This window comes from Cricetulus griseus, chromosome X, assembly GCF_003668045.3.
Source record: "Cricetulus griseus strain 17A/GY chromosome X, alternate assembly CriGri-PICRH-1.0, whole genome shotgun sequence".
Classification (NCBI taxonomy): Eukaryota; Metazoa; Chordata; class Mammalia; order Rodentia; family Cricetidae; genus Cricetulus; species Cricetulus griseus.
The window spans coordinates 44,053,454-44,074,106 of NC_048604.1; the positions used below are offsets into that span (position 1 = coordinate 44,053,454).

The following is a 20,653-nucleotide window of genomic DNA, read 5'->3' on the forward strand; positions in this document are numbered from 1 at the left end:
CTACCTTCCAGTATAAAAGCAAAGGATTTAATCTCTGCATCCCAGAAGCTGGAGCTGGTAGAGAAGAGTACATTGTGCTGTAACATCTGTCAGACAGAAAGGGTGACTAGAACATGGTGACATTATGGGTAAGTTACTTCCCTTCCCACATCCTTATTCATTAAGGGTGATAACACTATCCAGTCTTTTGTTCATCAGCAAACCTTTGAGGAATCAATGCCTTGTCATCTCAGATGGATGGAAGGAGCAAGGCACTTTGTAGTAATTATATCAGCTGTCACAGGACTCCCTAGTAGGTATTATACTGGAGGTACTCTGATCTGGTGAGTGCCTGCATGTCTAACTCTTTCTGATATTACTGTGAATATATTCCCTTCACTTTAACCCTTGTAAGAAAAGAGTCTCCAATACCTTCTCTGTATGTCTATAGAGGACCACATCATATCCCATCCCATCACTTATATTTCTTGCTTGAACCATCACAGGGAACTGAGAGATGTTAAGAAGAAAAGAAAATTTGTAGTTTGTTCAATCATATACTTCATTCCTTTTTTTGTTCTTTCTTCCTGTGTTTTCCAATGTTCTTAGCTCTTTGAAAGGACTGTTTTACCTCCTACCTCAAAGATTGACAACCACTGCTCTAAAAGGACATAAGTGATAGAATGTGGTCCATCGAGTACAACAATGGCTGCCTCGGGACAGTTGTTCATTTAACAATAATAGATGTCTCAGCAGTCCCAATTTGGTGTTAGAGTTCTAGAGGATCCTTTGGAAGCAACTACTGTTCTTTGGTCTGTATTGGAGTTTCAAAAAAGTAGGTTGCAACACTAGCAAAGGGATGCCTCAGAAACAGGATGGGTGAACTTGCTGGTAAGAATGCGGACAAGAGAATACAAAAGCTTTCTTCTTCATTTCCTTTCAAATGATCTTCCAACAGCGGTGTAGCCCAGATTTATGGAAGGTCTTCTCACTTTAGATGATACAGTCATGAAAATCTCTTCCAATGGTGATGCTTGGGTTTTAGTTGATTTCAGATGTAGTTAAGTTGTCAACCAAGACTAGCTATCACATTCCTCAAAGGAAAAATTTGCTATGTGGCTGGCATATACTTAGAAAAAGTAACATTTTCCTGATAAAGCTTAGCCCATAGCATTAATGATTGTTTCAAAAATATGTCAACTGCATTTTATTATTAGTCTTTTTTAAATATCAGAATTTTATCTCTTGTTTCTTTATTAGTAATTGGCTAGAATGCTTTTGTTCATTTTTAATTGTTTAGTGTAACATTTAAGTGGATATGTGGTTTGAAAGGCATTAGTTTCAGATTTTACCTTAACAGGCACTCTGAAAAGTTTTTTCTTTTCTTGGTAAATTCATTTGCATTTAAATGTTTTATAAAATTATTTCACTTGGTCATTTGGAATCATCTGTATCCTACTACATGAATACACATAAGCAGCACTTATCTTAATGATGTTGGCGAGACTTTCAGTATTCTAGATATATGGAGTCCATAATGTGACACATGACTTTCAAACATTTATTTGCCTACGAAGGGGCTTGTCTTCATTTTCAGCCACATACTTGGAAGAGTGTATATGTGTCACTTTATGGAAGTCCGAACAATCCACTTTTAAAATCATGAAAAGTGGTTAGTTATATATAAAAAGTTTGTTTTTAATCCATGTTCCTGAACATGGAGGTGTTTAGGTTGTACACTTTGGTGATTGTGTGTGTGTGTGTGTGTGTGTGTGTGTGGTGATTAATCTCTTTTAGATTTATTTTTATTTTTCCCTCATGAGAATGTTGTGAGTTTGTGTGTGGAAAATGTGCACATGAGTACATATGCTCATGGTGGCCAAAGCAAAACAAACAAAAACAAACAAACAAAAACCCTCTTTGCTCCTCCATCTTTCCTGCCTCTCCAACACTTCTTCATTCATCTTAGTGGCATTGGAATCCTCTGTGAGTCACACAGTATACCCTTTTGTCCAGTCAGCTCTACTTGCAATGAGTTCATTGCAATGAGTCATTGATTTTCTTCATGGCCTCTGGTTTCTGCTACACCATCCTCACTGGACCCTAGCCAAAACTCTTCATGGATATCCAGCAGCCACCCCAAGTAATGGAGAACCTGCAGGTATCATTCCACAGGACCAGGCCCTTTATCAGTTCCAACAGGTTCTATAGATGGGGTAGATGTTAGCATGGGCCACCCCAAGGCCCTGAACATGTGCCTTGGTGTAGCTGACTTGCCAGTCCAGGCCACTGTGGCTACACCTCCATCAGATTAGGGGTGGAGCCAGCTCTCCTATGCCCATGCCATCAGGGCCAGTTTTCACATTCCCACGGTGAAGGCTGGGGCCAGCTCTTTTTCTACCATGTATGGCTCTTATGACCTCCTGTGGTAACATGAGCCACAGACATCCAACCTACGGCAGGACTATGAACCCAGACATTGCCTTTGGCTTCAGCCATGACCTGGATCACACCATGGCTCAGGGTGGCAGCAGACAGCACTCTGATCAGAACTGTTCTTGCAGAGGCAAGGCCCTCAGACACCAATAAGGCCACAGGTTGAGGCCCATACCTCAGGCTCCCATGTGGCCTTTGGTGGCAACATGGGCCTTGGACTTCAACACCAGCTCTACTAGGACCATAGACCCAGACACGATCCTCGGCAGCAGCCAGGCCTGGGAGTCTTCATTGCCCCAGCTGACAGTGCTGGTTGTCAGTCACTCTTTGACTCCTCTTCATGTCAGTGTCAGGTCCCTTCTATGAGAAGAACAAAAGGACTGCAGAGAGAGCGTGCAGAAGCTTGACAACAAGCTTCCATATGTCCAACAAGTTTCCAATATGTATGAGTCATCAGTGCCACTGGTGTGTGTGTGTGTGTGTGTATGTGTGTGTGTGTGTGTGTGTGTGTGTGTGTGTGTGTGTGTGTTGGTGTGTGTGCATGGGTGTGTGTAGGAAGGGCCTGTAAGATGAGCAAAGAAGACAAAAGGTGTCACTGCACAGCTTCCACTGCACTGAATGTACAGAGCCTACTCCATTCCTATACTCAGTATAGTATAATGCATGCACTTTCTCGTCTGCTTTACTCTCTTTTTCCATGTGCTTTTTCTTCCCTCTCACTCTGCCTTCTAGTAGAACCTGAGAGAAAGCTTCGGGCTCTCCATCCAGAGCCAGCTTGTGGAGAAGAAACAATTGTGGTGTAGAGTCTTGTGAGCATGTTACCTGGGCCAGAGTGACAAGATCATGTGGGACACAATAGGTGAGTCATTTCCTTTCCTCTTCCCATCCCTCAGCTCTGTGGAGTCCTGATGCCTTGTAGGAAAGCATCCCGTGGCATCAGGTGGCAGCAGAGAGCAGCACACTTTGGGATAATGGCATTAATAGACTCCCCAGATGTCTGAACCCTGCAAGGGTGCCTTTAAATCACCAGTACTCAAACGGAAACCGTTCACATCAGAACATTTCCCGGAATGGGCCTGGAGTTACTGCATCACATCTGCAGGTCGTGCTTATGAAAATGGTAGAAATCAGAGTCCATGATAGACAGATGAATCAAACCCAGGAAGTGAGGTGGGGCACTTTCACTTCTTTCTGATGGCTGTCCCTGCTTAAAACGTATTGCTTTTGGGGTTTGAAATTCTGTCTTCTAGGATATTGTGCCACAGACTGCTTAATTCCCTTACATGGTCTCTCGCTGTTCATTTAAATACCAGTGTCTTATGTGGTGTGTCAAATATGCATCAATTCCTTCACTTACATATTCGCACTCTGTCCTCTTTTGTGGGCACCGTGTTCTTGCACTGAGAAGACAAGCAGGGGTCCTGGAGTATTGTATTAAATGGGGAAACTGTCAGCAAGCAGAGAAAATCAGTAACTGGAGAAATTCCTTATGTTATTTGTGCTTTAAAGAACACAGATGGGATAGAAAATGGTTGTGGCGGGGATTGTCGTATGTGGGGTTGTTCCTAAAGGTCAGTTTCAGGAACTAGCATTTGAGAGTCCTGAATGAGAATAAGAAGCAAGGTATATGCAAGCCATGTTGGTGTCCCAGTACCACAGGTAGTACAATGGATCTAAGAGCAGAGGACAAGGCCCATGGCCAGAGCCTTGGAGTCAGTGTGGACACTGCTTGGGAATGAGATGGAAAGGCAATGCTGTGACTTTTGCAAATCCATGTATGACATTCGGAAGGTTGGTTATTGGATTGACATAATTTGATTATTTTGGTGGAAGGTGTCTTGTGACTGTGTAGAGAATGGATTGAGGAGGGCAGGATGAGGGAGTGTGCAGGCAGCCATTGAAGGATGTAGACCAGGGGAGGGATGAAAGTGGAGAGAAGCCATGCTGCAGTGGTGCACAGAGGGGAGGTACCTCTGGGCAGCTTTGTCTGGGAGAGATCAGATAATGTCTGTATCTGTTGTGCTTCAGCTTGTGGAGAAGTTCAGTCTAGCACCTCTGGTTTTGTGTGACACATGAAGACACAGTGGTTCTGTTTACTGATATTAGTTGTTTCGTGTGTTTTTGACATATTCTCAGGATACTTTGAATACCCAATGTAGTTATTATAAAATTTAGCAATGTAATGTCATAAGTCAGTTAGTGAATAATTTTCAGATGTACACTTTTGCTGGTCCATATTTTTCTCCAGAAAAAGACTACCTTTAAATATCATATATTGCCAGGTAGTAGCACATGCCTTTGATATCAGCACATGGGAGGCAGAGGCAGGCGGATCTCTGCGTTTGAGGCCAGCCTTCTGTACAGAGAAAGTTCCAGTACAGCCAGGACTACACAGAGAAACTCCATAAAAATCCCTCCCTGCCAAAACTCCATATTTCAACATTGGTATGAGACATACTCAGGAATCTTCTTCTGACTGGGATTTAAAGCAGGTCTCATCACTGAAGGCCTCCCAAATCTGCAGGTGAGAAGATAGACTCAGAGAAGAGAGAATTCCTCTGTCTACTCCTCCCAGAAATGCCCTGCCTGGAGTTGGAAAATGGGTCCAGTACATGCTGGCTCAGGGAACCAAACTTGCTGGAGCCAGAAGGGTCTCACATGTCTCTCACTCTAGAGCACTGGTTCTCAACCTGTGGGTTGCAACCCTTTCCACAAACCACTATCTCCAAAGCTATTTACATTATGATTCATAACGGTAGCACAATTACAAATATGAAGTAGCAATGAAAATAATTTTTATAGTTGTGGGCCACCAAAACATGAGGAATGGTATTAAGGGGTTCATCATTATGAAGGTTGAGACTACTTGTCTACAGACATCACAGCAGAGAATCCCAGATCTCAAATAGGTCTAGGATCCGTTTATCTTTCTCCCCACATGCTTGGCGTGGGGCAGTGCCACATCAGCGCACCACACTCACAGCTGTGTATTTTCAGATTTGTTCTTTGTATCATCATCACTCAGCTTAAGGATGTGACTGATCATTTTGGCCAATTTTTTTCTGTTTGTGATTCTTCTGCAGAGTCTGGGTCATTGGCTCTGCACACATAGCCACAGCCAGTACAACAGCAGCATCCAATCCCTTGTTGTTACCTTTGAGGAAGCTGGGGCTTCTAAGGTAGGTTTGCTGGCAGGAGATTGGCTTTAAGGAGCATGATGGCCTTGCAAGAGCCTGAACTCCGGGATGCTGAAGCACTTAGATTCACACTGCATTGACTACCCCTGTCAAAAGTTTTGCACACATGTGATGACAACACACTTGGGTTTTTTATAAGTTGTCCCTGACATTGCTATTCCTTTCATAACTGTGGCAGGAAGTTCCCAGTCACATTGTTAGTCTCTCTGCTAGTTTATTAATGGGTATACTACTAGCGTGAAAAGAAGTCATTGGTTTATTTAAAAAGCCACAGTTAGGGGGCTGGGGATGTAGCTCAAGTGGTAGAGTGATTGCTTAGACTCCAAAGAGCATGGAGTTCTTTGATAATGAGGGATTGGTAGCCCTCATTTGTAATACCAGCACTCCAGAAGTAGAGGCAGGAGGAGGAAGAAAGAAACATCATAGCCATTATTGGTTGTGTGAGTATGGCTCTCAGCACCCATGTCAGGCAGGTAGTTAACAACTGCCTATAAAAGCCAGCTCCAGCAGGGGTTCACGTGTATATAATAACAAACAAAAAGATAGATAGATAGATAGATAGATAGATAGATAGATAGATAGATTAGAAATAAAATCTAAACAACAAAAAGAATAATTATCACTAGGTAACGTGAACACACCATAGAATTTTAAATATATGAACAGTAAAATGGCTAACATCCTTTAGCAATCTACAGTCCTGTTGGAGAGATGGTTCGGTGGTTAAGAGTGCATGAGGTTCTCAGACAAGGACCTAAGTTCTGTTCTCAGCATCCATGACCAACATCCATGATGCCCTGTAACTCAGCTCCCAGCAATCCAATGTCCTCTCCTGGCCTCTGTAAGCACCTGAATCCATGTGTATGTACACACAGGAACACACATAATTTTAAATGGTATCTACATCCTTTTCATTAAAAATTATTTATAAATTAAAGTAATTCTAGTGCAACAGATGTATCAAGCACTGATACAAACAGTTTCATCAGTGTTGTGTGGCATTTGCAGTTACTTTAAACACTGGGGTTACAGGATCACTTGTGCCAAGAAGCTGCAGACTAGCATGTATAATATAGAGAGGCCCTGTCTCAAAATGAAAACAAAAAAACCTAGAAACATCTCAGAAAATGTTAAATTTCTTAAAATAGCAACCTTAGAGTACATGTTGTTTCGAGAGACATGGGGCATTTTAAAATAAAATTTTGCAAGGAAAATAATTAGAAAATTACTGAGTGCCTGGGAAGTCAAGAAAAACGTTATTGGGCCAAGAAGAAAACAGAGTGGAAATAGTAATTAAGAATGTGTCTACATTAAAATGAATACTTGAGCTGGGGGTGGCTGGTAAGCTTTGAAGCCCTGAAGTCTGAAGGCCCAGGAAGGAGTCCCAGGCCAGCCTTGGCTACACTGAAAGTCACAGCATTAAACTCAAAAAGTAGAAAGCATGACTATTAGCATTACATTCACTTGTGAGAGAAGTTTCAGTTTAGCTCTGTAGATGGGAAGCCATCCTATTTTCATCCAATGCCAGACACAACCATGTGCACCACACCAGCCACACTTTTTCAGTCACAGAAGCCATAAAGATTAGCATTTACTAAATGGGAAAGCTGAGCAAATTCGGAGCATGGGGAAGGGGGGAACTAGGAGAATGAGAAGGGGAGAGAGGAGGGGTTATGAAGACTTTTTTACTGCAACATAAAGCAAGATGTGAGGGCAATGATTACTGTGACTCTATTCCGATAGCTCATTGTCAGGGACATTTCACTGAAGACAATCTTTTGGGTTGTGGGTAGGACTCAGCCCAGTGATGGAGACAGAGTCACTTATGGTAATAAATGTGCTTTTGTGTGTTTGAAATTTTGTATCCAGGAAGGAAAAGTAATTTTAATGTAAACAGAAAATACTGGTGCTCCAGTTGGTAAAAATAGGGCTGGGAGATAGCTAATCCATAAAGTGCTTGCCTTGTAAGCATGAAGACCCGAGATCCAGCCCCAGAATGCATAATTACAAAAATGAAGCAAAACTAAAGTAGAGAAAAATAACAAGTGTGGTGGCAAATGCTTACCTGTGATGGTGGAGACAAGCAGATCCCTGGGGCTTGCTGGCCAGCCAGGCCAGCCTACCCATTGTGTTCCAGGCCATTAAGAACCCTTGTCTAAGAAAAACTTACAGGGGGATGGCACCCAAGGTAAAACACTGGAGGCTGTCCTCTGTCCCATGTTATATGCATGTAAGCCTACACATCCATCCGTGCTACTACTACACACACATACACACAGTTTGATAAAGGATATATAGACCTTTGATACTTCTGGAAAGTATTCACTGTGTTCAGTTTCATGGGACAAATGAATTAGATGAACAAATGGAATTGAACCTGATTCTGTGTGCATGCATGTGTGTGTTCATGTTTGCACACATAGCTCCACCACCTCTATCTAATAGTGCAGCTTTATATTAACCTTAGACCAGGATCTGTTTCCAATCTCAGGTTTAGATTAGATATACCTAAGATGTGCATTATATGCCAAGAAAATATGTAGAGGTTAAAACAAACTGCCCAAGCTCCAAAGGTAAGGTCCCATCAAGTCCAGTTCACTGCCTATGTTCCTTCCCACCCCACCATAGATTCCATGAGGGCACTCCCAGATGCAATTCTTATTATGGCCAGGAGGTGGCGGCCAAACCATATTCCTACATTTTCATGAAAAAGGACTGATGTTTTACAGAGTATTGTAAAGTTTGTCTGGAAGCTTCACAGATATACTAAAGCAGTTCCATTTATGAATTGCCCCAAATCTAGTGCTCAACAATTCACTTCATCCTCCTTTAGTGTAAAGTGAGGAGTGCAGACGGGATATAGAGGGACACTTTGTAGAGAATATGGTATTCACACTTGGATTACCTGACACTCAGATGGGTTTCCCAGACTGTCCATCCCCTCTGCAGGAGGATACGGTATAGTCACCCAGATTCCGCCCCCCATCAGACAGCTGCCCTATTGGCCAATCACCTGCAGGCAAATTAGAATCATTTTGTACAAGATGGTTCAGAATCTCTCTCTCTCTCTCTCTCTCTCTCTCTCTCTCTCTCTCTCTCTCTCTCTGTGTGTGTGTGTGTGTGTGTGTGTGTGTGTGTGTGTGTGTGTGTGTGTGTGTGTGTGTGTGTTTTGTGCATGTGCAAGTTTACATGCATTTACAGGTTACAAGAGGATTTTGGGTGGCCTGGCCCATCACTTTCTGTCTTATTCCCTACAGATAGGGTCACTCACTAAACTTGGAACTAGGCTGGACACCAGCAAGTCCCACCCAGAAATCCATCTCCCACAGCAGTGGGGTCACAGATATATGTGTGTGTCACTATAGCCAACGTTTTTACTTTTGAAAGTCTTCATGGAAAGGATAGACATAGAGTACAGGAATACTGTGGGCCACTGTAAGGTAAGGAAGTACAGACTATCACTATCAGGAGCAAACTGTTGTGTGTGAGAGGAACAGCAATCTTTTATTTTTGTGCTTTGAAATTTTTCTAAGCACATAGAGACATACAGCGAAGACTTATCTACTTCAGTTATGATCTTTGTAACCCAACATTCCCATTACTACCATCATCTTCTCAGGAAAATATAGTTTATTCATTCAGGCAGTAAGTAGCTCACTATGTGGCCCAGGTTGGTCTGGAACTCATGGTATAGTCCCAGCTGGGTTGAATGTGTAATCCAATTTAGCATACTATTTGTTTATTTTAGTTTCATGAATGTTAAGTCCTACCCCGAAGAACACCAGCTCCAGGAGAATCCACACATTATCCTGACCCAACTCCTGTCTGTAGACTACCTTAAGATTTGGTGGTCCATCATTTCCATGACTGCAGGATTCAATGTCCTTTTGTTATCACAACAAAGGAAGATTTTTGGGCATTTCCCCCTTCACACGCCCTGCCTCTGTCTCCCAAGTACTGGAGTTGTGGGTGTGTGCTATCACACCTAGCTTGAAATCACATTTGTAAGCAATTGCCTACTTAATTTAGTATGATAATCAAACATATAAATTCATGATTTAACCATTTTGACATGATTTTAGAAGTTTAATGTATGTGTATGTATATATATATATACTATGTATGTATGTATATATATACATACTATGTATGTATATATATATATATATATATATATATGAACTACTCGTTTTTACCATCAGCTATCTCTGTATTAGTAAATAGTATTTGTTTCCTAGTCAAGATATTAAGTAAGCTTCTTAAAAAGTTAATATTGAGGGCAGATGGAGAGCCAAATCTGACCCTGAACCTGAGTAGAAAACCAACCAACCCCTGAGCACGAGATCTAGCCAATCTGAACTCAGCCAATGAAACCTGACCAACCCCCACCCTGGAAATCTCCTCCCTGGAAAAACTCTGCCCCTAAGAAGCCCTATATAAGCCCTGTGTCTGATCAGCTTGTGGCTGTCTGGCTGTCCTCTACCACCCTAGCAGAGGCAAGCCACTCCTCTGGATTCTTCTCTCCCAGTAAATCTCCTTTGCCTGAGGGAAAAGCAAAGAAGAGAAGTAAAAACTTTTCACCAGAGTCCAAGCAGAGAGGAGCAGAGCTCTAACACTTGCCGGGGAAACCTTCCCCTCGAGAAGCTGGGTTGTTACACTACACTCCTGGGATGGAGCACAACTGTAACTACTTCCCCGGGGAAGCCCTCTCCTGCTGGAACAGAGCTGTTACACTGGGAAAGCCTTTCCCTGGAGCAGGGCTATAAACTGCTATGCTTATTGTGACCTGTGGTATTCCCTGGCTCCCGATTGCCAGAATCCCTGTCTATCTAATCTGTCACAATGCTTATGGAAATATGCCCTGTCCCTGAAATTGGATCCAAAAGGATAAAAAGGGTCAGTTAAAGAAACACTTTGGCCCTGAAACCAGAGCCAAATCCGCCCCTGACCAACTAAGCAGAAAACCAACCAATCCATAAGCAGATCAACCAATCCCTGAGCACAAGATCTAGTCAATCTGAGCTCAAGAGACTAAAATCTGACCAATTCCCACCCTGGAAACCTCCTCCTTTGGAAAAATCTCTGCCCCTAAGAAGCCCTATATAATAAACCCTGAGCCTTTTCCCTTTGCTGCGTCTTCTTTCACCCTGGCAGAAGCAGCCTCTCTCCTGGATTCTTCCCTCCCAGGAAATTTCTTGAATGAGGTTTGAGTGACACCTTCCTTTGCCAGAATGGAGTAGAGGAGAGAAGTAATAACTTCTTGCTCGAGCCAGAGAGGAGCAGAACAGTTACAGGAAGCCTCCCCTAGCGGGGCAGAGTTGTCACACTCCGGGAGACCTGACCTGGACCAGAACTGTAACAACTTCAGTGGGGAAGCCCTCTCCTGTCCCAGCAGAGCTGTTACATTGCAGAAACCTTTTCCCTTGCACACAGAGCTGTAAGCTGCTATGCTTATGGTGACTGTTTGGTAGTGCTTGTCTCCCAACTGCCAGGATTCCTTTTCACCTTAGCTGCAATGCTTGCAACTACTATTTAAGCAAGAGTTAACAGAATATACCAATGATCCTGTGGTGGTCTCTTGCACCCTGCTCCATTTTACCAAGGGAGAAGCCCTACCCTGTCTTATTTTTCCTTAAATGCTACTCAACATGGAAAAAGTCCAGGATAGCACACTCCCTAAAGAGCAGGATTCCACGTATCCGTTGCTTTTGAGCCGCCCCGTCCTGAGTTCCAAAACTGTAAGGAGTCCACTTAGGTCAATGATCCCTGTCTCTCTCCACCTGGCAAGGATGTCCACCTCAGGGCATCCACAAGAGAAGGCAGGAAGTCAAAAGCTGCCCAATGTAGTCAAAAAAGGTGTCAGGTTTCTATGGCAACTGGGATGCACTTTGTCAAACCGGAAATGCCTGCGTGCCCACTCAAGTCTTTTTCTGTTTCTGAGAACAAAGCACCTTTCACCATTGAAGCAACCTGAGAAAATGTTCCTTAGAGAAAGTGGATTAGGACACAAGCCATTGACAGAATTAAAAAGTATGTTCTTAGCCCCAGAATGTGCTCAGAAAACCAGATTACTTAGACCATTTAAAAGACGTTTTGGTTGTCATAATGATGCCATGATTCTATCTTAAAACACCTATACATGACTCTCTTTTCCATGCCCTTGCCTGTCCCTGAAAGTAAAACTCCTTAAGGTAACCAAAGAAAACATAGGTATCTGAGAAAGTGTGCCAGACTGCATTCTGTTAGCAAAACTCTGTGCAAGTTGTGGAAGCAAAACAGATTCGCTGCAATGAAATCTTGTTTTCAGTATATGACACACATCTAACTAAAAAGTTATGGGCTGCCTTGATGATGTCAGGTTACTGTGGCAACAGTGGCCTACAGCCTTATCCTCCACTCTGGCACTGCTGGCATACAACCTTCCCTTCTCTTCCTTATCTTTCTCTGAAAGCAAAATGCTTGTTCTTTTGCAGACTACCATCTTAAAAGGGAATGCAGACAATTGGCAAAATTCTGCTCATTTCTGGAAAGTATGTACATGTCTGTTTGCAGGAATTTTGTTTGCTATAATTGTGAATATAGGGACATTTATTGTCAGAGAAACCCACATGTACTTATTATGGAACTGTATAGCCTTATCACTCCCTTTGTGTGCATCAGTTCCCATATGCTTAAAGTCAGGCAATAGCTCTGTCTCACAGGTTGTAAGAAACTTTTGAAAGTATAACTTATCACTTAGTGTCAGATACATGGAAGTTATCAACAAATATTATTGTATATTAGCATCCCTATCACCAGTGCTATTATTATGTCGATTGATACAGACAGGCATGAATTAATATTTACATATGACTTTCATCAAAGATGGTAAAGCCATGTCATTTGCATTCCTCACAAAGTAAGAGTTATTGGGCTGACATCATGGTTTAAGAGGTGCCATGGTGAAAGGAGAGAACCAACTCCCGAGTATTGCCCTCTGACTTCCACACATAGGCTATATTACTAATTTTCTTGGTGTCCTATAGTATTGTAAATGATAAGTTATGCTCTCTTTTTAATGACTTAAAATTACAGTTATTGATGTATGTCCATGGCCACACAGAGATCATAGTTTCCCATTACATTTGCCCCAAACTTTCCCAAACCAAGCCTGTTGAATTGGCAGAAGGCACCTCTGGTTACCCACTGAGTAGGGTATTAGGTCTGAAAATGAACTGTTCCCCACATGCTCTTGTTTTGAATGCTTGTTCCTGCCTAATGACTCCATTTAGGAAAGCTGTGGCAACTTAAAGAGATGGATATTGGTTAGAGAACGTAGTTCACTTTGGATAGGAATATGTTATCCTACTGAGTTCTGGGATTCCTGTCAGGCATGTGATGAATACCTTTCCTCTGCCACACACTCCTGCTGTTATAATGGAATTGATCATTAGTCTTCCCTGTGTTGGACTGAACCAAGATTAAACCTTTCCTCCTGGAATCTTTTGTCACGTGCACTGGTCAGACTCCCGCGGGGGTGGGGGGACCTCTTCACTTATAGCATGCTAGCAAGGACATGTTTTTGACTGTCTCTTGTGTTCTATTGTTCATGCTAAACTAGCTGTCTTACAAGTTTTGTCTTACCATCTCTTGTCTCATTGTAGGAGTGCTAGGATTGCAGACATGTACTGTCTCATCTAGCTTTTCTGAATTCTGAGGACCTGAACTCAGGTCTTCATGCTTTTGTGGCAAGCACTTTACCTGCAGAGCCATCTCCTCTCCCTCACATTTACTTCACACTGCTGTATTATGGAGTCTGTAATTGAAATCTCTCTCTCTCTCTCTCTCTCTCTCTCTCTCTCTCTCTCTCTCTCTCTCTCATTTTTGAGACATGGTTTCACTGTGTAGAACTGACTGTCCTGGAACTCACTCTGTAAAGCAGGCTAGCCTCCAACTTGCAGAGATTCTCCTGCCTCTACATCCCAAGTGCTGGGATTAAAGGTGTGCACCACCACTGCCCAGGCCAATCTTTTAATTAAGAGTTACAGGGCATTTTCTTCCTGAATCAGCCATCCTTCTTCTAAGGGTCTACCCCAAAGGCACAATAAGTCACAATGCACAAATATCAAAGGGGATAAATAGGCATGAGGTCTCTCCTTGAAAAAAATAAATAATAATAGAAGAAGACTAAAAATAATATACATTTTCACCCATGGGGGAGTCACTGAATAATGCAAGGTATATCTACATCCTATATTATACTGCAGGTATAATAAAGCAGGATCCCCTTTCTCTACTGTATAAGTTTCCTTCAGTGTATACTATTAAGTGGAGAAATTAAGATATGGAAAAATATCTAGAGCAGCTGCTATGTAATACTGTGGAACTAGCTAAACACAGCCACTAAAATTTAAGATTGAATTCCTACGAAATTAAATTTTCATTTTCCTATCACATGCATCATATTTCATGTGTTCATATATTCAGTGTCTAAAGTTTAAAGAAACTTAAATGGAAGCCAAACAAATAAGATGTATGGTCAACTTCACAGGGTCCTAGAATAACAGCAAGTTTTTTTTTGAAAAGGAGAACTATTGCAAAAGAATTAAGTATTTACATGAACCTTATTTGCATACCAGTGTTTACCAGGGTTAATGAGAAGTTTTTTTTCTTTTCTAAAGATTAATTTATTTATTCATTTATTTTATAAATGAGTGCTCTGTCTTCATGTACATCAGAAGAAGTAATCTGATTCTATTTATAGATGGTTGTCAGTCACCAGTTGGTTGCTGGGAATTGAACTAAGAGCCTTTGGAAGAACAGTCACGTGCTCTTAACTGTTGAGTCGATGAGAAGTTTTTGTAATAGAAAAATCCTAAATAATGAATACATAAATGCTTAGAAAATTACAATATCACCCCTTTACAAATGAAGATATACCCAACATTCTTCCTTGAATGCAAAAACTTCTTTGGTGTGTAATAAAGATTAGACATTTTATGATGACTTGATCAGTTAATAACACTTGAACCAGGTGATCAGCTTTAACATCACCAGAAGAAAGACAACTAGAATAGTGAGTTCTTAATGTGGTTGCAGGAATAAACATCACAACATTTGCCAAACTCTGAGTTTAGTGTCGTCTCTAAATTCAATATAAAGTTAAAAGGTGTAGAAGTGACCCAAATAATATATGGTATAATAGGGGTGAAATTAGCAAACTCCATAGGACATAAGACAAACTCTTTTGGAGTTTGCAAAATTAAAGACCTTTAATAAAACATTATTTTGGGTGTGTCTTTGAGGATGTCTGAAAGTGAAATTAAACTTGAATTTGTGAACTGAGCAAAATAGCTTGCCTTCTCAGATTCACCTCACCTAAACAACTAATGGCCTGACTAAATTTAACATGCTAAATTGACTGCTTGAACTGAGCTATCTCCTTTTACAGCTTCAGAACTGAATGAAAAAAATGTGATACTTCAAGTGAAAATTCTAGCATTGGCTCTCCCATTTCTTTGCCCTTGAGATTAAACTGTAACTATTCTATAGGTTATCTTTTATTTATAGCACGACTATCTAATGATTGTGTAAGTCAGTATATCTATATGGTCCTCTTTAGATATGATTCCTTTGAGAACATTGACTAATACAGGGGGGAGAGGACACACATACTTATACTTAAAAGATACACAACACTTTATAGATTTACCTATTAAAACTAATGGCAGCTGAGTTCAGTGGTACACGTCTTTAATCTCAGCACTTGGGAGGCTGATCCAGGATGATTAGAAATCTAAGGTCATCCTTAAACCCCCTCTCGAACAAAACAAGGGCTGGAGTTGTAGTTCAGTTGGTAGAGTACTTGCCTTGCATCTGTGAAACCCTGGATTCAATCCTCAGCACTACATAAAACCAGACTGTCTGGTGCATGCCTGTAACCCTAGCACTTAGGCTGTGGCGGCAGAAGAATCTGGAATTCAACACCATCCTCAACTAACTAAAATTCAAGATCAGCCTGGGGTACAAAAAACACAATTCCCTCTTCTGTAAAAACTTGAGATACTAAAACATCTAAACATCAAATAGATGGACTAGATAAATGGCACCAAGTGTTGGCAAGCTTGTGAAATAGTGCAATTCTTGCCTGGAAATACAGACTAGAACAATAGTTCTTAAATCTTGTTTTGTAGTATCTACTGATACAAGCATATATAAATTGTATGAGTCAGAAATGCCATTTAAGAAGCAAAACTAGCCGGGCGTTGGTGGCCCATGCCTTTAATCCCAGCACTCGGGAGGCAGAGGCAGGCGGATTGCTGTGAGTTCGAGGCCATCCTGTTCTCCAGAGCGAGTACCAGGATAAGCTCCAAAGCTACAGAGAAACCCTGTCTCGAAAAATCAAAAAAGAAGCAAAACTATCCATCCCACCCTTCCATGATTTCTCATTTCCCTGAAAGCATGACATATTCAGGCCTCCCAAAAAACCATACTCACTAGAAAAGAGTAGGGCAGGATGCAGACAATTGAGAGTTGTGACCACAGAAATTTCCCACTCTCAGGGAGATTTCTGCCTTTAAATGTGATTTTAGAGGAGTAATATCAGTACACAGAGACCCAAGGATATCTCCTGGTAATCTTTTAGGTGAGCTATCCCTCTAAGGGAAGGAAGACACACAGTTTTCCATCTGTTGCAAAGGAACTAAGAGACTGTCCACAATCACAAAATTAATTGATTTGGGAGCAGCAGAGCTTCACTGTTGTTTCAGAGTGGCAGGCCTGGGGTAATAGAGAGAAGCACAATCATTTCAAAAGTGCATTGGTTGATCCCGAGGAATTCTTTTCTTCCCATTCCATGGGATGATGCATTTGTCACCAACACACATCCAGTGTCACTATGCATTCATCTCTTCACCATGAAAATAACAACTTATGTTGCTGGAGAGTATGAAAGAAGAAATTGCCCAGGTCCTCTCCTTTCAACCACAGGTACTAAGGTGAGATTTTCACTTTAATAAGCAATTGAGTAAATGTTTGAAAAATCTACACCCCACCATATACACTAACACCCTAGCTATAGTCAAAATTATAGCAATGCCATAACCAGCCTTCCTGAAGTAAAGAACTATAAAAATATCCTATAGTAACACATTATAGTAAAAAGATAGATAATTTCTAATATCCACTTGTGTTCAACAAAGCAATAGCTACTGAATATCACTCAGGATTCTTCTGTACATTGATCAGGTACAGATAGGTGTTGTGTGCTCCATGTGGCATCTGTCAGTAGGGGATTCCAATCATCCTAAGTATCCAGAGACCCGCCTCTCATAGGTGAACACTTGTGTGATACTATTCCTAGGGAGACACGAACAATTGTCTACTTACCCCAGATAGGGAACCAATGATAGACCAAAGTAAAAGACATCACCAAAGCCCAACTTGATGAAACAATGGATTTATTATTTACTTTCAGGAGTGTGGGTGAGGAGTTACTTATAGACGGAAGAACCACTGAGGGGCAGCTGTGTCCCTGAAAGTCCATCCAAACATGGGCAATGGCAACAAAATCTGAAAACCTGAAGCTCAGTGAACAACTTGCTTATATAATCTTGGTGAGGGGAGTGCCTTGTGCATCTGGTCAGTTTTAAAGACTTCCAGAGACTGCTGAATTGTTTACTTTTGAGTCTCAAGGAGCCTGACTTTAGAATTTCCTGAGTCTTAACAAGCCCCGTTTAGAAATTCCTGGGTCTTAATGAGCTGTGGAGGAATTGCTATACAACGCCATCAGGGCTGGCGTCCACAGGGAGTGCAGCAGGCAGCACTATTCTTTAGAACACCCTGCTTCTACTCCACATAGCCTGTTGTGTTTATGATTGCCATATTTAACTCAACTCGCTACAATATCACTTCTACAAAACAATTCTTGTTATTGGTTGCAGTGTGTTGTATTATTTTGCTTAGCTGAAATCTGGATTCTACTGGAAATGAAGTATTTATACGTTACATCTGACCACTCTAGGACTCTCAAGAAAAAAAAAAACTAAGAGAAGTATTGCAATGGGAGACCCATGCAAAACTAGTAGATGAGATTAACAATACAGACAAAACATTGCCATCGTTAATGGAAACTGTTGATTTTATGTGTTAACTGATTGAATCAAGGTAATCCATTGTTTCTGGGGATGTCTGTGAAGATTTTCCTGGAAAAGATTAGTGTTTGACTCAGTAGACAATTGAATAAAGGAGATCTGCCTTCAGCAGTGTGGTCAGAAGCATCAAGCCAACTGAAGGGCCCAGACAGAAGAAAAGCATGGAAGAACTGTGCGCTGACACTCTACACTAGAGCCAGAATGTTCTTATGGAATGGGTGATGGTGACTCTCCATGGAAAATGCAGGGTGTCTGAGTATCTAGAGAAAAGACAGGCAGTTTCATTCCAGAAAGGCTTGTGCTGGGCTCAGCTAATTCAGATAAGAAAACTGACCCAGGACCTCCTTTCCTATTGCACAAACCAACACAGAGGCCCTGTATGCACAAATTCACAGCTTCTCTACCAGGCTTTTACACTACCAGTGGGAATTTTTCCACTGTAAACATAGTGGGGCCTGCTACCACATACCTCAGGGAAGTCTGCAGATTCCAGAGCTTTCTGAAATTCTTCAGAGTGCTGGATTCTAAGCCCATTTGTCACTTTGCATGGGAGGAATAATGAAGGCTCCTACCGTGTTTGCCCCCTGCTTTTTCTTGATCTCCTCTGCTGCCTCCTCTTGTAGAGCTGTGTGGCAAGAGAAGCTACTCATCTTAACAGCTGTGAGGAATGGACTCTTTCCATTGCAATGGCCACCTGATCACTTACCCTCACCATGCAGGAGCAGAAATGGAAGGCACATTGTGAGCACGCAGTTTCAATTACTAAGGTGACCATCTCGAGCATATGTGCATGAAAAATCATGCACAAGAATGGTCACATGACATAGCGACTCATATCAAAGCAGTCCCAGATGACCTAACTCGAGAAGCCCCAGAAATACTTTCCAGAATGAAAAGTGGCCGTCTGCATATTAATCTATGGGTTCTTTGACAGCTACATACATGCCAACACTCAGTTGCTTTGCATAATACTCTCTAACCATCCACATATGCCAGAATCCTAAGGGCACTGATCTCCCTGAGTGCATGAGTGTGTGCCCCCCCACCCTACACCTCCCTCTGTTGACCCAACCTTGCCAATTGACAAACTCCCTCTCGAGTCTTGCAACTCGTATTTTGATCACCAGATGGCGCCTGACTATTTTCAAAATGCTAGTTTTTAACTCTAAAAAGGTATACTTTTTGTGAACAGAAACAAAAATACTTCTCAAAACCAGTAATAAAAAATTAAGTACCAACTTAATTTGATTCTCTTTGTGTATTGTGTATTATACAAGACTGGGTGGAGGCACACACACACACACACACTTCCTTCGGCTATATCATCAATTTATTTCTGGGCACTAGGAGTTTACACTGTGCCAGGTATCATCAGTCCAACCCCATATCTACACGTCTCACAATTCCTTTTCTCCCTCTTTTGATCTGCTTATAAAGTAGTGGATTCCCATAAAAACGATTCAAAATGACTGCCATCCACGCATGTGTGGTACAACGTCACCTCTGGCCCAAATTATAATTGAAAATTGTACCGTCAAAATAAACCTCGGGAAACCATGGAAGCTTTTGACCCATACTTCCCATGGTGCTAGCTTTCAAGCCCCAACCTGCTCCTGAGTATATTTCACTTACGAAGAGGGGAGGGGAGGATAAGCCCTGTGTGGTGTCAGTCTTGGAAGTTTTCTGGGGGGAGGAGTAGTTTTTTTTCTGGCTCTGTTTTCCATTTGATAGTTCAGAGTGACATGTTTCCATACTTAACTTTAAGTACAGATGTTCTATAAGAAATCAATTTGTTGCTGGACGTTGGTGGCACACGCGTTTAATCCCAGCACTGGGGAGGCAGAGGCAGGCGGATCGCTGTGAGTTCGAGGCCAACCTGGTCTCCAGAGCAAGTGCCAGGATAGGCTCCAAAGCTACACAGAGAAACCCTGTCTCGTAAAACTAAAAAAAAAGAAAAAAAATTGTTTGTTTAAGGGAACATTTGAGGTTTCATGTGTTATGGAGAGAGGCAGAACTGGAGCCATGAGGAACAGACTGATGCACGTGATGTCCAACCTGTGCTGCCACCGAGGGCCATGCCTGGTTAATGGCTCTGCCACAGTTGGGGTGTGTGTTGATGTCCATTGCCTATGTTACCACCAAGGGCCATGAGTATTTCCATGATCTGTATTGTCTGTGGCCCGTATTACTATAAAAAGTCATGTGGATGCCTGTGGTCTGGACTGCCACCTAAACCCGTGTTGATGTCCAAGGGTGGTGATGACCTGGCCATACCCCTTGCCAGTACCTGGAGAGCTGGCCCCACCTCTCACCAACTGCCACACATTGGCATTGGTATGGTGTGGGTGAGGGGGAACTGGCCCCACTCCTCTCTGGATAAACCACCTACCCACCCAGAGCTGGCCCTGCCCCTCACCGGCTGCCACAAGGTTCTGGAGAGTTGTTAGAATCATATGCTGGCAACAGCAAGATAGTAGAGAGGAGTCACAGTGATGGTCCAGTATTGATGGTGTTGCAGGAGCCAGAGGCCTTGAACCAGACCAAGGACTCATTGCAATGAACATTTGCAAGCAAAGTTGTTTGAGAAAAAAGGTATACCGTGTGACACATTGTAGCTCCCAATGGCACTACGATGAAGGAATATGTGATGGACAAGTGGGAAAAAAGGAGTAGCAAAATGGTACACACATGGTGGTACTAGAGATGATACAGCCGTGACAGGTGTGCGAGAGCTCTGCAGTTAATAGAGGAGCAGGTCTTTGCTCAGAGGATTTGGCCAGATGTTTTTTGTTTTGCAAATTTAATTTTAATTTTTTGTTTTCTTTATCGGGGAGGTTACAAGGGTGGAAGACAGACATGGAAGGACTGGGAAATGAGTGGGATTGGGTTAGATGATAAATTCCCAAAGAA

General features: G+C 42.0%; 1 long non-coding RNA gene across 1 annotated transcript; it reads left to right on the forward strand.

Moving 5' to 3' along the window:
• The first annotated feature begins 8 nt into the window (after positions 1-8).
• Positions 9-18,986, forward strand: LOC103161412. Its single transcript, XR_004771435.1, has 5 exons — positions 9-128; positions 3,148-3,274; positions 4,698-4,939; positions 5,499-5,594; positions 17,068-18,986. It is a non-coding gene; the product is annotated as an uncharacterized LOC103161412 (long non-coding RNA).
• The last annotated feature ends 1,667 nt before the right edge of the window (positions 18,987-20,653 follow it).